A 20,057-nucleotide genomic window follows, 5' to 3' on the forward strand; every position below is an offset into this window, starting at 1 on the left:
CATTAGCACCAGACTAGTGACCGTGTTTACCAATGCAAAATGTTCAAAGGCCCCTACCATGGGAAATAAGGTCGCCTACGATCAGAGCAAGTAGCATTCTAATGTAGTCAGTCAAAAGCATGCAAATGAGGCTATTTCCTATTCCCTCACGATGCTCGAACAGTGCACAGAATAAAAGCACCCTCTCTGCTTCAAACACTACACCAGTTCGGAGCTGGAATTAGGGTGTCTGACTCCAGTCCTCCTATTCCCTTGGAGCAGTATATTTGTCCCGAGTGGCTGTAGAAGAGGCTCTGCGACTTGAGTCCTGTTCTTAAATGGGAACCTGCAGGCTCTGGTAGCACCCACGGACAGGTTGGACAGTGGCTGAAAAAGGCAGGTAGTGGCAGCTGGAGGAGGGAGGGTGGAAAGTGGCCCAGGACACATGCACAAAGCAGGAAGGGGGAGGGCTGGGAACGAGTCTAGAAAGATCAAACACAAACTCCTTGCTCAGTCAGGCAGGGGGATGGGCACTAATGGTGGGTGTCTGTTTCTAACTATGCTTTCAAGGAGGCAGAGCAGTACATGTGCCAGGCACCCCCCCCCCCCCCTTTACTTCCTAATACTCAACGCTAATAGTGTGCCTATATTTGCATACTTAACGTTGAGGATTAGAGTTGTCACGCAGTTCCAGCATTATTTTTCTGGTGTTGTTCCATACAGCACTGGAGTTTTGATTATTGGGGCCTAAAATCTGTCCTTAAAAGAGAAAATGGAAACAGATTGCCAGTGGGCTGATGAACATGTTGGCAATAGACCTCTGTTTTTTTGTTTTTATTTTGTTAGGCAAAGGAAACCTGGAAATCATTAAAAAAATATAAGCTGGGAGGTGTGTGTGCGTGTGTGTGTGGGGGGGGTGTACTTCTAAAATTCAGATTTCACAGGACAGATTAACTAAACCTACTGTCTTATTAGGAATCCTGTTCCAAAACTGACATGAATTTTCTCAGCCTTGTTAAATCTCCATGGAAACCAATTTTAAATCAGTTGTGCCCTCAAGGTTTATTTATGTACATCAATTGTGGAAGACTAGGCAGGGAGAAGGGTTCTTAGCCTAATGGTTAGAGTGCAGTGGACTGAGAGCCAGGAGAATAGGGTTCAATTCTCACTGCAGCTCTTTGCAACTCTGGCCAAGTCACATAACCCTCCACTGCCCCACATAGAAACTAAGTACCTGTATATGACATGCAAATTACTTTGATTGTAACCACAGAAAGGTGATACCAACTCATCTCCTTTCCCCTTTCATTGCTTATTTAGGTTCAGTATACATTTTGTTAAGACAGGCCAACCAAGCTCTAAGGGTTGTGAAAGTTTGGAGCCCAGGACATACAACTGGCTTTTGTTTGGTGTGGAGGTCTCATAGGGGAAGATGGTCAGAGCTGTCTGATTTGCTTAATTTACTTTCTTTGTTGGCTTTGGGGTTTAATAGGATTATCATGTAGAATTTTAATGTCCATGTGGACAATTTAGCTATTTTGAGGACCTCTGAATTTACTGACACAATGGTGGTATTATGTTAGACGTTTGTAGGAATACTAAAGCATATGGGTGTCAAAAGCTTTCATAATTTATAATAGCCTTAATTCTTCAGTTTATTGTTTTTCTTTTTATAAATTAAAGTCTATTAATTCCATGTGCTTATGCAAATAGAGTTCTGATTAAAACACTTCCCATCTTGTGTGCAAATTTAGCAGTAACTTATGACTTCATCAATCATAGGGCCTTATTTGCTAAGCCGCGCTATAGGCGCATTAACATTTTTAACGCGCGTTAACCATGTACGCACCTACACTATCCCTATAGGCGCCTACATGGTTTGCACGCATGCTAATTGTAGGCGTGTTACGCTAATGCGCCTTAGTAAACACGGCCCATAGTGTATAATCACTTCACCGGACTTATATGACTGCTCTAAACCTCCGACATAGCAACATGTTTCCTATATGCTGCATCAGGGAAATTTAATCACTTCTGACAAATCTTCCAGCACAACATAATTGGTGATGTGCTGGAAGATTTGTCAGAAGTGATTAAATTTCTTTGAAGTAGCATATGTGAAACATGGCGCTATGTCGGAGGTTTAGAGCAGTCCGGTGAAGTGATTTTACACTATGATGAAGTCTTCATAAAATAGGTTACTGCTAAATTTGCACACAAGATGGGAAGTGTTTTAAACAGAACTGGGTTTGCATAAGCACATGGAATTAATAGACTGATAAGGCCCGTTATGAATAATGAAAAGCTTTTGCATTATGTCTATCTGATAGATGGAGGAGTAGCCTAGTTAGTGAAAGACCACCTGCTGATCCAGCTGTTCCCAAGGGAAGAGACTTGCATCACTGCCAGGTATAAGACAAGTTCTGTAATCACTTCCTTTTGGGTAACAGGTGACTTGGTTTCATGCCACAGAGCATATGTGTTTATTCTAACTAGTTTCTGGTAAGTATTCCTCATAAGGCACTTAAGGAACTTTTTATTCCAGAACTCATTCTAAGCCTATTTAGAGCCTTCGTGTATAACTCTTAAAAACTCTTATTTCCATTTTTGGATATGCTGCTTGCTTGTAAATAAAGCTTTTGTTGTTATCTTCACTGCACGTGTTTATCAGTAGAAAGTTTAGAACTTAGATCTTTAGCGTTGGGAGATGTGATTGTAACATATTTGTAAAACTCTGGAATTAATTGCACATCTATGTAATCTCAATCATTTGCCCATCATTAGTGTGTCTCCCATATAAAGCGAAGATACTTACCTGTAGCAGGTATTCTCCGAGGACAGCAGGCTGATTGTTCTCACATATGGGTCGACGTCCGCGTTGGCCCAGGAATCAGCATTTTATAAGCAAAATATAAAAAAAAGTTTTGCCAGAGTCTTCTGGCGCACATGCAGCATGCATTGCGCATGCGCGGATCGATTTCCCAACCGTCGCATGAACGCGTTCCTCAGTTATATCAAAAAGCATAAAAAGAAACAACTCCAAAGGGGAGGTGGGTGGGTTTGTGAGAACAATCAGCCTGCTGTCCTCGGAGAATACCTGCTACAGGTAAGTATCTTCGCTTTCTCCGAGGACAAGCAGACTACTTGTTCTCACATGTGGGGTATCCCTAGCAACCAGGCTCACTCAAAACAACGAACATTGGTCAATTGGGCCTCGCAGCGGCGAGGACATAACTTAGATTGATCTGAAACCATAAAGAACTAAAAGAGTGCAGCCTGGAACAGAAGAAAAATGGGTCTAGTGGGGTGGAGTTGGATTCTAAACCCCGAACAGATTCTGCAGCACCGACTGTCGCGTCGGGTATCCTGCTGAAGGCTGTAGTGAGATGTGAATGTGTGGACTGATGACAACGTTGCAGCCTTGCAAATCTCTTCAATGGAGGCTAAGTGAGCCACTGACGCAGCCATGGCTCCGACATTGTGAGCCGTGACATGACCCTCTAGAGTCAACCCAGCTTGAGCATAAGTGAAGGAAATGCAATCTGCTGGCCAATTTGATATAGTGTGTTTTCTGATGGCAACTCCCCTCCTGTTTGGATCCAAAGAAAAACAACTGGCGGACTGTCTAAAGGGCTTCGTCTGCTCCACGTAAAAGGCCAATGCTCTCTTGCAGTCCAAGGTGTGCAAACTGCTTTCGCCAGGGTGGGTATGAGGAAGGGGAAAGAATGTTGGCAAGACGACTGGTTCAGATGGAACTCAGACACCACCTTCGGCAGGAAACTAGGGTGTGTGCAAAGGACTACTCTATTGTTATGGAACTTAATATAAGGTGCATGCACTACCAAGGCCTGAAACTCACTGACTATACGAGCTGAAGTAACAGCCACCAAGAAAACGACCTTCCAGGTCAAGTACTTCAGATGGCAGGAATTCAGTGGCTCAAAAGGAGCTTTCATCAGCTGGGTGAGAACGACATTGAGATCCCATGACACTGGTGGAGGTTTGACAGGGGGCTTTGACAAAGCAAACCTCTCATGAAGCGAACAACTGAAGGCTGTCCAGAGATAGGTTTACCCTCTACATGGCGATGAAAAGCACTAATCGCACTAAGGTGAACCCTTACGGAGTTGGTCTTCAGACCAGACTCTGACAAGTGTAGAAGGTATTCAAGCAGGGTCTGTGTAGGACAAGAAAGAGGATCTAGGGCCTTGCTGTCATACCAGATGGCAAACCTCCTCCATTTGAAAGATCTTTGTGGAATTTTTCCTGGAAGCACACAAGACTCGGGAGACACCCTCCCAAGGAGGCAAATTCTAAACTCTCAACATCCAGGCCGTGAGAGCCAGAGACTGGATGTTGGGATGTAGAAGTGACCCCTCGTTCTGAGTGTTGGAAAACACTCCAATCTCTATGGTTCTTCGGAGGACAACTCCAGAAGAAGAGGGAACCAAATCTGCTGCGGCCAGAAAGGTGGAATCAGGATCATGGTTCCACAGTCTTGCTTGAGTTTCAGCAAAGTCTTCCCAACTAGAGTTATGGGAGGATAAGCATACAGGTGGTCTGTTCCCCAATGTAGGAGAAAGGCACCTGACGCTAGTCTGTCGTGGTCCTGAAGCCTGGAACAGAACTGAGGGACCTTGTGATTGATCTGAGTAGCAAAAAGATCCACCGGGGGGGGGGGGGGGGGGGGGGGGGGGGGTGCCCCACGCTCAGAAGATCCTGCGGACTATGCCCATGTTCAGTGACCACTTGTGAGGTTGCATTATCCTGCTCAACCTGTCGGCCAGACTGTTTACGCCTGCCAGATAAGTGGCTTGGAGAAACATGCCATGACAGCAAGCCCAAAGCCACATCTGGAAGGCTTCCTGACGGAGGGCGAGATCCGGTGCCCCCCTTCTTGTTGTCCGGTGTCCCACCATCGCTCTGATGTAATTTCCTGTTTCCTCAAGGGGGGGGGGGGGGGGACTTTCTGTTTTTCTGGTATTGTGCTGCATGCAGAGTCTAGCTTCTTAGGATTTCAGGTTAATTTTTGAAGAATTTGAAGTGGGGCTACCTCTGTTCTGCATGTGTGACTGCAAGGCCAAGTGTCTGAATAGGGATCTGTTTATTAGGTTCTGAGATTTCGATAACATTGTTTCAGGTTTGGCAAGACTGTCTGTGTTGGCATGAGTTGTCCAGTGCTTCCCCAAGTGGGACTACGGCTCTTTACTTTTGGTTATTCAGGAACACTTGGTAGAGCAGGACATCTTGACTTCGCAGTGCCACTTCCTTTATAATGCTCTTTTTGCTCATCAAGAAATTGATTGTCCTATTGGGTGGCAGAAGATTCACCACTATTTGCAGCTATGGTTTGTCAATATGAGGGAAATGGTCAGTTTTGAACTTAGGACTTATCAGCACAGCAGTCCCACCGTCTCCCACAGCTGATAAGAAATGCTGTGGTGCAAGTTTTTTTTTTTACACTTGTACCCTGCAACTACTTAGACAATAGACTCATTTTGCACACCATTCATTTTCGAATTGGTATTGCTCTGTTATTGTTTTATCTGAACTGTTGCAATAAAATATATTTAAAACAAAACAAAAAGAAAGGTGAATGTAGTCAGACTATTTTTTGGTGGTGGCAGGAGAATATTGGGTTGCATTCATTCAACACCTCCAATCATTTTGAAAAGTTGACTCCTATGGTATATACTATGTAAACTACTTTGAATGTAGTTGCAAAAACCACAGAAAAGTCCCATTCCCTTTCCCCTCCTAAACAGCAAGTCCTCAGGCCGTAATCCATAGAGCGCTAGAAGGATCGCATTCCAAAAACATTCCTCCTTTATGGAGCCTCCTCTGAGTGGTTCATGGGTCCTCTTCCCTTCCCTCACAGACACTGTTGTCCTAGACCACCCGCGGTCTGAGGCCATAGTGGAGAACGTCCTCAGCGGCTCCCGGCTCAAACTTTCCATGCCAAAGAGACCTGCCTTATCACCTTCTTGCTTGCTGGTACTGAGTGCCCACGGAGCCAGAAACTTCCCCAGTGGAGTTCAGGAGAGAGAGCCTTGTTCCAGCTTTGCTGCTCAGCTCTCCTCTGCTCCAGCTTCTCCAGTCCATCTGCTCCATTCTGTTCCACTTCGCCTGATCCAGCTTGTTCCAGTCCTGCTGCTCAGCTCTCCTCTGCTCCAGCTTGTTCCAGTCCATCTACTCCAGCCTGCCTGATCCAACTTGCTCCAGCTTGTTCCTGTCCTGCTACTCAGCTCTCCTCTGTTCCAGCTTGTTCCTGTCCTGCTACTCAGCTCTCCTCTGCTCCAGCTTGTTCCAGTCCGCCTGATCCAGCTTGCTCCAGCTTGTTCCTGTCCTGCTACTCAGCTCTCCTCTGCTCCAGCTTGTTCCAGTCCGCCTGATCCAGCTTGCTCCAGCTTGTTCCTGTCCTGCTACTCAGCTCTCCTCTGCTCCAGCTTGTTCCAGTCCGCCTGATCCAGCTTGTTCTGGTCCATCTGCTCCAGCTTGTTCCAGCCCGCCTTGTTCCAATCCGTCTGTTCCAGCTTGTCCCAGTCCTGCTGCTCCGCTCTCTTCTGCTCCAAATTATTCCAGCTTGTTCCAGTCCTGCTGCTGAGCTCTCCACTCCAGTCACATCACTTCAATCTACCTGCCCGCCTGCTAGTCAGCCCATCAACTACCTGCCTGCTTTCAACCCTTAACAACTACCTACTTGCCTCCCCTCCTGCCAGCCCATCAACTTACCTGCCTGCCAGCTCACCCATCAACCTGCCTGCCTCCCAACCCTTAACCTACCTGCCTGCCCCCCCAGCCCATTAACCTGCCTGCTTGCCCACCCAACCTACCTACCCACCAGCCCTTCTACCTACCTCGCCATCTCTCAATCTGCCTGTCAAACCACCCGCCAGCCTTCTGTTCTAAGTTGTTGCCTTTTGTTCCAGTTTTAAGCCTCCAGTCCTGCTTTCCAGCGCTGTTGCTTAACACCGTAAACACCTCAGTCACTACTTATGCCCCTATACACATTCTCTTCCTTGCCCTGTCCCTTCCTAATCTTTTCCCCCTCCCCCTACCGCTGTCTACCGCAAGAACTCACTGCCTATCCATGTCCTCTCCCGTCCTGCTCACTACTGCAATACCCTACCTTCCCCCGTCCCTCACCACCTCTCCTGTTCCCCTCCTCCTTCCTAGCTCTCAACCTTCAACGCTTCCTCCCTGCCATTAACCCATCCCTCCTTAGCGCATCCCGTCTTTGTCGCCTTACCTCCCCCACCCTCCTCCGCACTCTCTTGCTCCTGCTCCTGCTATCCGCGGGAGACATCAATCCCAATCCAGGTCCCCTACACCTGTCCTCGTCCTATCCATGCAAACGATTCCGAGATTCCTCCAATCTCATCTCTATTCACCTCCTCCCCCCCTCTTCCCTCCCCTTCTTGTGTGCCCTATGGAATGCCCACTCGGTCTGCAACAAACTCTCCATCTCCTGTTCCCTTCAACTGCTCGCCCTAACTGAAACCTGGCTCACCCCCGACGACTCTGCCTCAGTCGCGGCCCTATGCCATGGAGGTTCTCTCTTCTCCCACACTCCCCGCCCAGTTGGCCGCGGAGGAGGCGTCAGGTTTCTACTTTCGCCCTCCTGTAGTTTTCAACCCCTCCTCCTACCGCAGTCTCACTGCTTCTCATCCTTTGAAGTTCACTCCATCCGCCTATTCTACCCGATGCCACTCAGTTGCAGTCATTTACCGCCCCCCTGATAAGTCCCTCTCTTCCTTCCTTACCGACTTTGATGCCTGGCTCTCCGTCCCTTATTCTTGGAGACTTTAACATACATGCTGATGACCCATCCAACTCTTACGATTCTCAGTTCCTTACTCTGACATCCTCCTTCAACCTCCAGCTAAGCTCCACCACCCCTACTCACCGAACTGGCCATTGTATTGACCTCATCCTCTCCTCTTCCTGCTCACCCTCCAATTTCTGCGCCTCAGCTCTTCCTCTCTCAGATCATCTAATCACCTTCACACTTCTTCACCCCCCCCCCCCCTCAGTCTCGCCCAACACTAACCACTACTTTCAGGAATCTCCAGGCTGTCGACCCTCCCACCTTATCCTCTAGTATCTCTAATCTCCTCCCTTCCATCATGTCCTCCGAGTCTGTCGACAAGGCTGTCTCTGCTTACAATGCCACTCTCGCCTCTGCTCTGGATACCCTTGCACCATCCATCTCCCGTCCCACAAGGCGTACTAATCCTCAGCCCTGGCTGACCCCTTGCATCCGATACCTTCGCTCCTGCACCCGATCTGCTGAACGCCTCTGGAGAAAATCTCGCACCCATACCGACTTCATTCATTACAAATTCATGCTATACTCCTTCCAGTCCTCCCTATTCCTTGCCAAACAGGACTATTACACCCAATTGACTAATTCTCTCAGCTCCAACCCTCGTCGTCTTTTCGCCACCCTTAACTCCCTCCTCAAAGTGCCCTCCGCTCCCACCCCCCCTCACTCTCTCCTCAATCACTGGCTGACTACTTCCGCGACAAGGTGCAGAAGATCAACCTCGAATTCACTACCAAGCCACCTCCTCCTCTTCACCCTTTAACCCACTCCCCTCAACCAACCAACCCAGGCCTCCTTCTCCTCTTTTCCTGATATCACCGAAGAGGAAACTGCCCACCTTCTTTCCTCCTCGAAATGCACCACCTGTTCCCTCTGATCCCATCCCTACCAACTTACTAAACACCATCTCTCCTACAGTCACCCCCCCATCTGTCATATCCTCAACCTCTCTCTCTCTCCACTGCAACTGTCCCTGACACCTTCAAGCACGCTGTAGTCACACCACTCCTCAAAAAACCATCACTAGACCCTACCTGTCCTTCAATTACCGCCCCATCTCCCTCCTACCCTTCCTCTCCAAGATACTTGAACGCGCTGTTCACAGCCGCTGCCTTGATTTTCTCTCCTCTCATGCCATCCTCGATCCACTTCAATCCGGTTTTCGCCCTCTACACGCGACAGAAACGGCACTCACTAAAGTCTGCAATGACCTGTTCCTTGTCAAATCCAAAGGCCACTACTCCATCCTCATCCTCCTTGACCTATCCGCCGCTTTTGACACTGTCAATCATAATTTACTTCTTGCCACACTGTCCTCATTTGGGTTCCAGGCTCTATCCTCTTCTCTCTCCCACCGTACCTTCAGAGTACATTCTCATGGATCTTCCTCCACCCCCATCCCGCTCTCTGTTGGTGTTCCTCAAGGATCTGTCCTTGGACCCCTTCTTTTTTCAATCTACACCTCTTCCCTGGGCTCACTGATCTCATCCCATGGTTCCCAATATCATCTTTATGCTGACGATACCCAGCTCTATCTTTCCACACCAGTCATCACTGCGGAAACCCAGGCCAAAGTATCGGCCTGCCTATCCGGCATTGCTGCCTGAATGTCCAACCGCCACCTGAAACTGAACACGGCCAAGACTGAGCTCATTGTCTTTCCACCCAAACCTACTTCTCCTCTCCCTCCACTCTCTATTTCAGTCAATAACACCCTCATCCTCCCCATCTCATCAGCCTGCAACCTCGGAGTCATCTTCGACTCCGCCCTCATCCAGCAGCCAGCCAAGACCTGTTGCTTCTTTCTCTATAACATCAGCAAAATTCACCCCTTCCTCTCCGAGCACACCACCCGAACTCTCTTCACCTCTCACCTTGACTACTGCAACCTACTCCTCACTGGCCTCCCACTTAACCATCTATCCCCCCTTCAATCCGTTCAGAACTCTGCTGCGCGTCTTATCTTCCACCTGGACCGATATACTCACATCACCCCTCTCCTCAAGTCACTTCACTGGCTCCCGATCAGATACCGCATACAGTTCAAACTTCTCCTACTAACCTACAAATGCACTCAATCTGCAGCCCCTCATTACCTCTCTACCCTCATCTCCCCTTACGCTCCTACCCATTACCTCCACTCACAGGACAAATCCCTCCTCTCAGTACCCTTCTCCACCACCTCTAACTCCAGGCTCCGCCCTTTCTGCCTCGCCTCACCCTATGTTTGGAATAAACTTCCTGAGCCCATACGCCAAGCCCCCTCCCTGCCCATCTTCAAATCCTTGCTCAAAGCCCACCTCTTCAATGTAGCTTTCGGCACATAACCATTTACCTCTATTCAGGAAACCTAGACTGCCCCAATTTGATTGACTGCATACTCTGTCCTTTAACAAGGAAGGACAGTCCCTGCTCAAAGGAGCTTACAATCTAAATTGTACAGCGCTGCGTGACCCTGGTAGCGCTTTAGAAATGTTAAGTAGTAGTAGTAGAATGCAGTTGCAAAAACCACAGAAAAGTCCCATTCCCTTTCCCCTCCTAAACAGCAAGTCCTCAGGCCGTAATCCATAGAGCGCTAGAAGGATCGCATTCCAACAACATTCTTCCTTTATGGAGCCTCCTCTGAGTGGTTCATGGGTCCTCTTCCCTTCCCTCACAGAGGCTGTTGTCCTAGTTAGGCTGCTTCTGAGTGGGCACCTAGGAATCCCATCACCACCATAGGGTTATTTCCTTTTCTTTTGCCCCGAGAGCTGGGTGGTACTTAGGACCCTGCCTTAACATGCATTAGTGAATGTTTGCTGCCAGCTGGCAGAGGAGAAACCAATAGCCTTTTCCTCCAAATCTGGGGCCTTGAATAACCTAAAGAAAACCACCTAGCTCCTTCTCTAAGCACATCCCTCCTGGGTACCCAGCTTTAAAAAAAAAAAACAAGTTTGGTTTTTGCCCCTTCATGCTATTTACAGGGCAATTCACTCTTACAAAAGCATTAAAAAAAAAGTCTGCACTATTTATCTACAGGGCTGTTAGTGACATCTGGGTGTCAATTAGAAAACAGTCACAAATTCTGACTAACAATGAGAAGGTGAAAATGAAGGTGACCCACACAACTAAGAAAATACTTTCAAAACACAAAATAGAATTGTAAATGTTGGGAAAAAGGAACTGAGATGGCCCATGTGACAACACTGCAGGGGAAGTGCTGCTCATTCACGGTCCAAGTGAAAACTATCAAATCTATAGAGCTAGAGAAAGAACTCATGACAGGCTCTATCTAATGTCATTGCCTTCTTGTGAGGGCTAACTATTTTGCTTGTCCTTAAGAGAAATACTATCTCAGTTCTTCAAAAATATCACTTTGTTTTTTTTTCCATACTTGAAACAGAAGTCCTACTGCCATTTTTACCTACTTTCATATAAAGAAATGAGCCTTGTAAGATCATTAAGTGGGATATGGAAGAAGCGCTGTGGGTTAAACTGGAAAGAGGGAAAGAAAAATGTATCTATATCGGAGTGATATACAGACCACCCTCACAGTCGGAGGAAATGGACAGGGACTTAATTGAAGACATCCGCAAGATAGCTAGGAAAGGAGAAGTACTACTGATAGGCGACTTCAATATGCCGGATGTTGATTGGGGTGTCCTGGCTGCGGGATTGTCTAGAAGCAAAGAGATCTTAGATTCCCCACAGGAAGAATTGTTCCAGCAGTGGGTAACAGAACCGACCTGGGATGGAGCTGTTATGGACCTGGTGCTTACGAATGGACAGTACATTTCTGACGTCAAGGTGGCAGACCATTTGGCATCTAGTGATCATCTTATGGTATGGTTCAATATTAAAATAGAAGAGAGGACTCATTCGAGATTGAAGGTCCTGGACTTCAAAGGAACTAACTTTGCCGAGATAGGGGAATTTCTCAAGGAACAATTAGCGGGATGGGAACAGCTGAAGGATGTAGAACAGCAATGGACAAGAATGAAAGGAGCTCTATTAAAGGTGACTAACTTTTATGTTAGAAAATTACATAAAAGTATGAGGAAAAGAAGGCCTCTCTGGTACTCGAATGTAGCAGCTGAAAAAATAAGGGTAAGGAGGTTAGCCTTTGCACATTATAAGACTACTCAAAGATGAAGACAGGAGAGAATACCTAAATAAGCGAAGAGAAGCTGGAAAAGCTATCAGGAAAGCGAAGCGGCAAATGGAGGAAAGATAGCTAATACGGTAAAACTGGGGGATAAGACCTTTTTCAGATATGTAAGTGACAAGAGGAAGTGCCATAATAACATTGTGAAGCTCAAAGCTGACGGAGAGAAATATGTGGAAGGTAAGGATAAAGATGAACTGCTTAACAATTATTTTAGCTCTGTGTTCACGAATGAAAGACTGGGGGTAGGGCTGCAGAAAACAAAGGCTAAAGGGGATGGATGTATGGTAGACCAAGACCCGTTTACGGAGGACTGTGTTCGTAAGGAGCTTGTCAAACTAAACGTAGACAGAGCGATGGGGCCTGATGGGATACACCCGAGGGTGCTTAAGGAACTGGAGAAGTTCTGTCGGCTCCGCTGAAGGCCCTCTTCAATGCTTCCTTAGAAACTGGAGTGGTCCTGGTGGACTGGAGAAGGACAGATGTGGTTCCTTTGCACAAGAGTGGAAATAAGAGAGGAGGTTGGGAATTACAGACCTGTCAGTCTGACCTTGGTGGTGAGTAAGCTAATGGAAACGCTTCTAAAGAGGAGGATTGTGAGATTTCTTGAACTACATGGAATGCGGGACCCGAGGCAGCATGGCTTCATTAGTGGCAGGTCGTGTCAGACGAATCTGACTGTCTTCTTCGACTGGGTGACCAAACAGTTGGATGTGGGAGGGGCGCTTGATGTGGTATACTTGGATTTCAGCAAAGCCTTTGACAGGTCCACACAGGCGACTGATAAATAAATTGAGTGCCCTCGGTATGGGACCTAGAGTAACTGATTGGGTTAAAAATTGGTTGAATAGTAAGAGATGGAGGGTAGTGGTAAATGGAGCTTGCTCTGAAGAAAAAGGATGTAGTCAGTAGAGTACTGCAGGGATCGGTCCTAGGGCCGGCTCTTTTTAACGCTTTTGTGAGCGATATTGCGGAAGGGCTGTCTGGTAAGGTTTGTCTCTTTGCAGATGATACTAAACTCTGCAACAGGGTGGACACCCTGGAGGGTGTGAACGACATGAGGAAGGACCTAGCGAAGCTGGAGGAATGGACTGATATTTGGCAACTAAGGTTTAATACTACTACTAATCAGGGGATAAAACAACTCCCAGAGCCAAATTTAGAATCTATTTCAAAAAGACTCCAGTCTTATTTATTTTTTATCAAAAACTTTTATTCCTATATTTACTTAAAAACTCCTACTCATACCATCCTTTCACCTTTCTCGCCCTGTGCTGCACTAGCAGTGTATCAGTTAATTTACAAAATTCACAATTTATCTATTCACATTTTTTTTACACATTTCAATTAACACTTGAAGGTACTCAGCCCAGTCTGTAGAGTGCAGTGATTCACGCAGCGCTTTCCGCTCAGCCGTTGCACTCATGAAACAAACAAATGCTGATTGTATTAGTCCCGACCATGTCACACAGTTCAAATGTGAATCCTCTATTTACTGCTACCAGGCCAAAAAACACACTAGTGTAGCCTTATACAGGTGCTGAGAAATCGGTGAGTATTTTATTGATTGACCATTGGTGTCTCCTGCTTATGTTGGTTCCCCAATGCTGGACCGCATTTCACTAGATCTTCCTCAGGAGGAACCACCATTACATCTACAACAAGTTAACAATATCCTCATTATTATCATCATAACCACCCATAATTTACTCTCACTATTACGTTGTGCATTAAAATAATACTCAGAGTCATTTTTCTGATCGGCTGCATGCCAGATTGAGGCTCCCTTAGGCGTGGGCCACAGAACGCCGCACCAGTAGTTACTACGTCAGACGCCCCTATCTGAATTTAAAGGGCTAAACACATCACCACATCCACTGTATTAAAGAAACATTGCCTTACACCCAATTCAACCTCAAGATTGAGGCTATCGGGTGTAAGCGTTCACCATGAAAAAATAAATCGCTGCTCCATAACTAGCAGGCTAGCACTAACATCACCACCTCTATTGGACAAAGGAAGATGCGCTATTACAGCACACCGAAGTTGATCCACAGAGTGATTATTTAAAGTCCAATGTGCTAACGAGTTTTCCTGTTTGTTATGCCGAATATTACTAATGTTCCGCTAAGCTACTTTTAAGCTGTCTCTTAGTGTGCCCTATATAGTACAACTTGCATGGGCAAACTATACAATAAACCACGCGTTCAGTATAACAGGTGGTGTAATGCCTTAAAGTGTGCCGCCTGTTGGAATGGGGATAATCGAAGTATCCCACTGATAATGGCAATATACACACTTTCCACATGGAGAATGCCTACCAATTTCAGTATTTCTGCTAGGTCTTTTAAGCAACTCGCCCAAATTCGCCTGACGTCTGTACGCTACTCTGGGGCTCTCGCTGAACTCGGGGTGCACCGAGAGAACCTGCCAATGCTTGTGAATAATAGCACTAATACCAGAGGCCTTTAAAGAATAAGGGATGACAAGTCAGAGGGCTAAGGAGGGTTTTTTGTCCAGTGCATAGAAGCCAAGGACGATGAGCATACAGGGCCCTTTTATATGCTTTTTTGAGGATCCCCATGGGATACCCACGGTCCAAAAACCTATCAATCATAGAGCTGGCTTGTCTTTTGAATTCCATCGTAGATGAACACAAACGACGTAAGCGTAACAACTGACCGACCGGAACACCCCGCTTAAGCGCCTTATGATGGTAACTCTGAAAGTGTAACAGGGTGTTTCGGTCGGTGGGCTTACGATAAATAGTGGTGGAAAACTCCCCCTCATGAGATCTCATAACCTTAATATCCAAGAATTCAAGCTCAGCATCACTGATTCTAGAGGTAAATTTAATATTAGAATCCACCGTGTTAAGGTACTCAATGAAGGTCCACAACTCACGCAAAAGGCCCTGCCAAAATAAGATTACATCGTCAATAAACCTCTTCCACATGACCACTTTGCTAAACCACGGAGAAGTATATACATACTTCTCTTCAAACTGGGTCATATAGAGGCATGCCAATGAGGGCGCTACCGTCGCCCCCATTGCTACCCCCTGACCTGTATGTAAAATCTGTTATCAAACTCAAAATAATTATGGCTTATAACCAAAGCCATAAGCTGTTCCAACACCTTAATTTTAGAGTCCGATATATGTATCTTAGCAAAGTGGTCATTGGCCAATTGTATGGCCTCACTCTGGGGGATATTTGTATAGAGAGCGGTGACATCCAGGCCCACCATATAAAAGTCATCTACCAGCTGAGGTTTCATTCTTTCCAACAATTGGATAAAATGCATAGAATCCCTGACATAAGAATCCGCCTGTTTCACTAAGGGATTAAGCAACATATCCATATACTTAGAAACTGGCACCAATGCGGAGTCACGGGTAGATACTATAGGCCGCCCGGGTGGATTCTCCAGTGATTTATGGATCTTAGGGACAAAGTAAATGCAGGGAACCTTAGGGCATGGATGGCACATAAACTTCTGCTCAGCACTAGTAAAAATTCCATCAAGCACAGCTTGGTTTACACATTTCTCAATCTCACCCTGTAACCACATGGTGGGATCATGATCTATCAACTTATAATACTGAACCTGACCCAATTGACTGTAAGCCTCCTGCATATATTTGTCCCTGTCCATAACCACCGTAGATCCACCCCTTGTCAGCCCTTTGAATAAGAATTCGCTGATTGTCAGCTAACTGTTGAATACCCTGATGCTGAGTATTGGAGATGTTGCTGCCACCTTCAGTGCATCGATCTTCAAGCTTGGCTATATCAGCCAGCACTAATCTTTGATAAGCCACTATAGACGGATCCACTACGCCAGGGGGCACCCAGCGGGATCTAGAGGACATCATGCTTAACAATTCCCTTCCCCTTCCACCAGGGGCTGTGAACATTACCTCTACAGAATCCCTGGTGTATATAAGACAAGGTTCCTAAGATTTAAGTCCTCCCAAAAGCATGTAAGATCCAACCTGGGACACACACTAGGGATATTTCACATGCAAATATATTGCACTTACTACTGAGCCGGCCCTATCTTTAATATTTTATATACTTATTAAAAATAAAATAAACTAAGGTTTAATCCCAAAAAATGCAGGGTCATGCACTTGGGTCGCAAAACTCCGAGGGAACGGTACAGTATAAGGGGTGAAGTGCTTCAGTGTACGAAGGAAGAGCGGGACTTGGGAGTGATTGTGTCTGATGACCTTAAAGCTTCCAAACAGGTAGAAAAAGCGATAGTCAAAGCCAGAAGGATGCTTGGATGCATAGAGAGAGGCATGACCAACAGGAAAAAGGAGGCGATAGTGCCGTTGTATAAGTCTCTAGTGAGGCCCCATTTGGAGTACTGCGTGCAGTTCTGGAGACCGCACCTACGGAAGGATATAAACAGGATGGAGTCGGTCCAGAGGGCAGCTACGAAATTAGTAAGCGGTCTTGAATGCAAAAATTGTAAGGACAGGCTTATGAACCTCAACATGTATATGCTGGAAGAGAGGAGAGAGAGAGGAGACATGATAGAAACGTTTAAATATCTCAAGGGCATTTATGTACAGGAAGAGAGCCTTTTTCAAATGGAGAGCTCTGGAATGAGGGGGCATATGACAAAGTTAAGAGGGAATAGGCTTAGGAGTAACCTAAGAAAGTATTTCACAGAAAGGGTGGTGGAGGTGTGGAATGGCCTCCCGGTGGAGGTGGTGGAGTCTAGGACTGTTCCAGAATTTAAAAAAGGCATGGGATAAGCTTGTGGGATCGCTTAAGAACAGGAAGAATTAGGGGTTACAGAGGATGGGCAGACTGGATGGGTTGTATGGCCTTTATCTGCCGTCTAATTTCTACGATAACTGCGTTTTCCATCCGACATCTCCTCACTCCATGTCCATACTAGATACTCTGGGAAAGGAATCAACTCCCACTCACAATTATCATTTTTGTATGGTATCCAAGCACATATGAGTTTATCTTGTTGGGCAGACTGGATGGACCATATAGGTCTCTCTCTGTCATCTACTATGTTACTATGTTAAGGGGGAAATGTAAAATGATCTTATAATTGGCACTAGAAGGGACTAGAAACAACCCCATGGAAAGAAGGTTATGAGATGAATGAGGAAGTGAATGATTGATAAGTGTGTAGTATGGTATAGCGGTGTGGTTTGGGTTATGATGAATAAGAATTTTTAAGGCATGTACTGTATTTACATAGCAATTAAATAAAGCTGAATATTTGTTATTGACAAACTTAAACCTCTGGAGTACAGGTGATATGGATCATTAGAAACACTGGTGTTAGTAAAAGCGTCCCCCTAATTAGGGAATTATTAGTTAAAATGTAATGCCAAGAAGTACAGAGTGATGGGGTGCAGAAATACAAAAGAGATGTACCAGATAGGAGAGAAGATATTGGTAAGCTTGGCTCAGGAAAGGGACCTTAGGGTGATGGTATCCGAGGATATCAAGGTGACGAAACAGTGCGACAAGTCGGTGGCCACGGCCAAAAGGATGCTAGGCTGTGTAGAGAGGGGTATATACCAGCGAAAGGAGGTGTTGATGCCCCTGTACAAGTCATTGGTGAGGCCACACTTGGAATACTGTGATCAGTTTTGGAGGCCTTACCTTGCTAAGGATGTAAAAAAAAAAAAAAGACTAAGCAGTTCAAAGAAAAGCGATGAAAATGGTAGGGGGCTTATACAGTAAGACGTACATGGAGAGACTTGCTGACCTAAAAATGTTTCTTGGAGGAAAGGAGAAACAGGAGCTATATGATACAGATGTTCAAATATTTGAATGGTATTAATCAGCAAACAAACATTTTCCAGAGATGGGAAAGTGGTAAACTAGAGGACATCATGCTTAACAATTCCCTTCCCCTGCCACCAGGGGCTGTGAACATTACCTCTATAGAATCCCCAGTGTATGTAAGACAAGGTTCCTAAGATTTAAGTCCTCCCAAAAGCATGCAAGACCCAACCTGGGACACACACTAGGGACATTTCACATGCAAATATATTGCACTTACCACTGAGCCGGCCCTATCTTTAATATTTTATATACTTATTAAAAATAAATGCACATAAGATGTTGTTACTCTTTGTAAATCTCTAACAAAGCATTAAAAAAATTACTGACATCTCCTTGCACAGTATTCAAGTTAACTTTCAAAAAAGCCTTTAGCAGAGTGCATTTAATTATACATGCTTTACCCAACCTTCATCAATAAAATTAACTGTCAAAAATAGACAGCACTCAAAAGCCTTTCCCAACATACTAGCAGAATATATTATTAGGTTGTGCTACTGCTGATCTTCTCTCTGCAGCAGGGTTTAAGGTCCCTTGATGATGATAAAGACCAGTGCTTCTCAACCCAGCCTTCGGGGCACATTCAGCCAGTCAGGTTTTAAGAATATCCACAATGAATATCCATGAGAGGTTTACATGCCCTGCCTTCTAAGTATACAAACTTCCCTCAAGCATATTCACTGTGGATATCCTGAAAACCCGACTGGCTCGACAAGTGACAATGCAAAAGCAAGCTGCAAGGTGACAAAGTACATAAGTAATGCCACACTGGGAAAAGACCAAGGGTCCATCGAGCCCAGCATCCTGTCCACGACAGCGGCCAATCCAGGCCAAGGGCACCTGGCAAGCTTCCCAAACGTACAAACATTCTATACGTTATTCCTGGAATTGTGGATTTTTTGCAAGTCCCTTTAGTAGCGGTTTATGGACTTGTCCTTTAGGAAACCGTCTAACCCCCTTTTAAACTCTGCCAAGCTAACCGCCTTCACCATGTTCTCCGGCAACGAATTCCAGAGTTTAATTACGCGTTGGGTGAAGAAACATTTTCTCCGATTTGTTTTAAATTTACTAAACTGTAGTTTAATCGCATGCCCCCTAGACCTAGTATTTTTGGAAAGCGTGAACAGACGCTTCACATCCACCTGCTCCACTCCACTCATTATTTTATATACCTCTATCATGTCTCCCCTCAGCCGTCTCTTCTCCAAGCTGAAAAGCCCTAGCCTCCTTAGTCTTTCTTCATAGGGAAGTCGTCCCATCCCTGCTATCATGTTAGTCGCCCTTCGCTGCACCTTTTCCAATTCCATTATATCTTTCTTGAGATGCGGCGACCAGAATTGAACACAATACTCAAGGTGCGGTCGCACCATGGAGCGATATAACGGCATTATAACATCCTCACACCTGTTTTCCATACCTTTCCTAATAATACCCAACATTCTATTCGCTTTCCGAGCCGCAGCAGCACACTGAGCAGAAGGTTTCAGTGTATTATCGACGACGACACCCAGATCCCTTTCTTGGTCCGTAACTGTTTCATATAGCACAATTTTGTTTGAAAATCAGGTTGGTATTCTTGTGAGTGACCATGAAAGCAGCGCTCCTAAAATGTATGAGTAAGTGCTCACACGCTCCGCTTAGAGGAAACACTGGCATATTCATGTGTGCAAAACCTGGGTAAAACTTAGGATTTCTACTCAGCTCCTGGCAGTTACCGGTAGCTCTGGTGTGCTATAGGATTTATAGATAGCTTTTAGGACTAAAAACTAATACGCTCTCATGGCTTCCTTGGATTTTCTTTTGTAAATTAAATGATGGGGTTTCTAAAAGGGTGAGTAGCTAAAATTTTTGTTTTCTTACCTCCCTCTCCCACTTCGTTTCAGAGGCAATATTATAAGTAAGACACACTAATTATGACATGAAAAACACCCATTTTGTTCCTTCTCCTATCATGCGTGGGATAAACATAAAGGAATCCTGAGCAGAAGAAAGGGATCCTCAGGAGCTTAGCCTAGAATGGGTGGCAGAGCTGGTGGTTGGGAGGCGGGACTAGTGCTGAGCAGACTTATACGGTCTGTGCCGGGGCTGGTGGTTGGGCGGCAGGGATAGTGCTGGGCAGACTTATACGGTCTGTGCCAGAGCTGGTGGTTGGGAGGCGGGGATAGGGCTGGCCAGACTTATACGGTCTGTGCACTGAAGAGGACAGTACAAATAAAAAAAGTAGCACATATGAATTTATCTTCTTGGGCAGACTGGATGGACCGTGCAGGTCTTTTTCTGCCGT

General features: G+C 45.8%; 1 protein-coding gene across 1 annotated transcript in view; it reads right to left on the minus strand.

Annotated features, from left to right (window-relative positions):
* Positions 1-20,057, minus strand: part of RHEB (Ras homolog, mTORC1 binding) — a 154,568-nt gene that overhangs the window by 24,873 nt on the left and 109,638 nt on the right. The window lies entirely within an intron of this gene.

This window comes from Microcaecilia unicolor, chromosome 1 (assembly GCF_901765095.1).
Source record: "Microcaecilia unicolor chromosome 1, aMicUni1.1, whole genome shotgun sequence".
NCBI classification, from domain to species: domain Eukaryota; kingdom Metazoa; phylum Chordata; class Amphibia; order Gymnophiona; family Siphonopidae; genus Microcaecilia; species Microcaecilia unicolor.